The sequence below is a fragment of the Arachis hypogaea genome, chromosome 12 (genome assembly GCF_003086295.3).
Source record: "Arachis hypogaea cultivar Tifrunner chromosome 12, arahy.Tifrunner.gnm2.J5K5, whole genome shotgun sequence".
NCBI classification, from domain to species: domain Eukaryota; kingdom Viridiplantae; phylum Streptophyta; class Magnoliopsida; order Fabales; family Fabaceae; genus Arachis; species Arachis hypogaea.
The window spans coordinates 85,417,586-85,421,088 of NC_092047.1; the positions used below are offsets into that span (position 1 = coordinate 85,417,586).

The following is a 3,503-nucleotide window of genomic DNA, read 5'->3' on the forward strand; positions in this document are numbered from 1 at the left end:
AATGTTTATATGTTACTACCATGTCACAGTCCAGACCAAATAATTAACAATTACCATATATGTATATATTTGTGACTATTGTATGTCAAAAAAGTAAATAACGAGAGCAAATCAAAATTTTAAAAAAATTAGGTCCATTTGTGATTTGATCAAAGAGTGGTTGAATTTAAGAAGCAAGAGATAAAATGTCTTTTAAATAAAATAAAATAAAAAAAAATGGAAAAAGTTGTGGCTTGTTGGCAGCGAGCAGTTGTCAATATGCTGCAATAAGGGATATCACGGTATCTCTTACGTCTCAAAGTTATGATCTTCATTCCGGCCGCAATCTAATACCAACACCAAATAATAAATTCTGCAAACAAAGAAAAAAAAATAATTAAAGATAAACTCACCTAATGTCTATACTACAATATATATACATTTTTTTCTTTCTTCTCTTTGGGTGGGTTAGTTGAGAATTCTTACGTATGCAAAACCAATAAATGAATTCAAACAATCAGCATGGTCGTAAACAAAAACGACAAGCCATGGCACCTCAAAGAAAAATAGAAAATAGAAAAAAATATTTTCACTTAAACTAATAATGACCAGTTTGCTTTGAAAATATATTTATTTTTGTTTCCATTTTTTTATATTTTTGGATTTAGGATTTTATGAGGCAAAAACAATTAAAATAAGAGGAATGCTAGAGACATCAAATTTTATAATTTGTAACTATTAATTAATCATCATTTGTATTTTTAATGGTATGAGATTATATTTAATAATATATGATTGTTTACTTTTTTTTTACTAATTAAATTTTAAGTGCTGTCTAAATTTTAATAAAATTGCTGATGCATACACTTTCTCTTAAAATAATATTGGTTTTTATTTTTATTTTTAATTTTTTTTAATTTTGTATGAACGAAAATTTAAACATATTCAATTATTGAAGATTTCTATTTTTTTCCCCTCAAATTCGTGAAAATCAAAATATAATGACTAATATGTTTCTAGCTTGAACGTACGAACAATGATGATTAGTATAATAGTTAGGTGCAAAGTTCTTGTTCTATATTTAGATTTATCTTTTTTTTCTGATAAATATTTACTTATATTTTTCACAAACAGAATTACCGCTAAATTTAGCATTGCAGGCAGGGCTTTTCCTAGAAAATATTTGAACGTATCCTAGGGCAGAACGTGAAAAGTAGCTAGCTAATTATCCAACCATAAAAAGATGTGACTAATAAATTAATTAATGGATAAATATTCTCTTATTTTAATATGTTTTATAAAATAATATTAAATATTGTCGCAAAACTATTATTTTATAAAATGTTTTCTAAAAACATTTTAACCTATATCATAGCAACATGAAAGTCTTTTATCGAAATTCAAACCAAAATAAATGAGCTATGGGCACGAATTTAAGTGATCAATTCATTTAAGTAACTCAAAACGCCCACCGTGGGACTCGAACCCACGACCACAAGGTTAAGAGCCTTGCGCTCTACCAACTGAGCTAGACGGGCTTTGTGTTAAATTTTTATTTGATATATATAAAGCTGTGTACATGGCCAATCAACTCCTATGATGCATATCAAATAAGTATGGAACTCCTTTTAAGAATGGATGGATGCAACTTAAATTTGGCAAAATGCGTAAAAATGATATCAATCTTGAGCAGTAAATTAACAATAATTGAAAAAAGAGTTACTGTCAGCCAGTGAAATGGCTGCAGCAGAATGAAGAAAAAAAAAAGAATGATTAGAAAAGAAAGAGAGAGAGAAAAGAATATTGTGATGATGAATATTCTGATTGTAATTGAATAATACATCATAAAAATTTTACACTATGCTATACAGTTTATATAAATGTACAATAGGTGTGAAAAGAATGAAAGAGAATAATAAGCTAGCCCTAATAAACTAGTCAGCTGTACAATCTAACAAACAAATAAAAAATATACTAACAAATTTTTTACATTTGAAAATACTATTTTCAGCATCTATATTAACTAACATCCCCCCACAAGCTGGTATTACTTGGCTTGTGTAGATCAAGTAATTCCAATTTGGATAGCAAGTAGGAGAAAGGTCCCAGTGTAAGGAGCTTTGTAAACAAATCAGCCAGCTGCTCACTAGAGGCAATATGTGAAAGATTTAAAACTCATTCTTTATATTTGTTACGAGCTATATGGCAGTCAATTTTAACATGCTTTGTTCGTTCATGAAAAATCGGATTTGAGGCAATATATATAGCAGATTTATTGTCACAGAATATATCAACGGGCAGAAGAGGAGAAATCTTGAATTCTTTCAAAAGTTTTAGCAACCATATAAGTTCACAAGTTTCATTTGCTAAAGCTCGATATTCAGCTTCAGAAGAGGATTTAGAGACTATTGTTTGCTTCTTGCTTTTCCAAGATATAAGAGTTTGGTCAAGAAAGAAGTAATAACCAGTAATATATTTTCTAGTATCCTTATAAGACCCTAATCAGAATCAGTATATCCAGAGAGAATAAAAGAATTAGAGGCAGAAAAGAAAAGACCTGATGCTGGTGACTGTTTCAAGTATCAAATCACTCTATAAGCTGTCTTGAAATGAACATCAGTAGGACAATCCATGAATTGAGTAAGACAACCTACAGAGTAGCTCAAGTCGGGTCTAGTATTGGTGAGATAAAGAAGGCGACCAACTAGCCTTCTATAAAGAGCAGCATCAGGTAGAGGAGAACCACAATTTCTTGACAAAGATGTAGTATAATCCATGGGTATAGTGGTAGGTTTGGCTCCAAGTAAGCCATACTCATTGATCAAATTCAAAGCGTATTTTCTTTGACAAAGAGCAATCCCTGTTTTGCTTTTTGCTACTTCCATGCTAATGAAGAATTTTAAAATATCAAGATCCTTTATCTTGAATTTGTTGTCCAAGAAGCATTTGACAGCTTCAATTTCTGAGAGATCATCACCAGCCAACACAAGATCATCCACATAGACCAAAATAAAAGTGAAGCTAACATTAGTGGACTTGGTGAATAAAGAGTGATCAATTTCAGACTGAATATATCCTAATTCAATTAGAGCATTGGATAGTTTAATGTTCCATTGGCGGCTTGCCTGTTTCAAACCATAAAGAGATCTTTCTAATTTACAAACTAACTTGGGATTATCACACTTCAGCCCTTTTGGTAACTTCATAGAAATATCTTCATGAAGATCCTATGAAGAAAATCTGTATTGACATCAAGTTGATGAAGATACCAATTCTTTGATGCCGCAATTGCTAAGAGAACTCTCACTGTACTCATTTTAACAACTGGACTGAAGGTGTCAATATAATCAACTCCTGGGATTTGAGTGAATCCCTGAGAAACTAACCAAGCTTTATGTCTTTCAATTGTCCCATCTGGGTTGAATTTCGTGCGAAAACCCCACTTACATCCTACTGCATTCTTGCCAGGAGGAAGAGAAGTGATGATCTAGGTCTTGTTTTGCTTAAGAGCAGCAAGTTCTGCA

At 31.1% G+C, this 3,503-nt stretch overlaps 1 non-coding gene across 1 annotated transcript; it reads right to left on the reverse strand.

Annotated features, from left to right (window-relative positions):
* Nucleotides 1–1,444: 1,444 nt before the first annotated feature.
* TRNAK-CUU (transfer RNA lysine (anticodon CUU)) lies at nt 1,445–1,517 on the reverse strand. Its single transcript has one exon. It is a non-coding gene; the product is annotated as a tRNA-Lys (tRNA).
* Nucleotides 1,518–3,503: the final 1,986 nt, after the last annotated feature.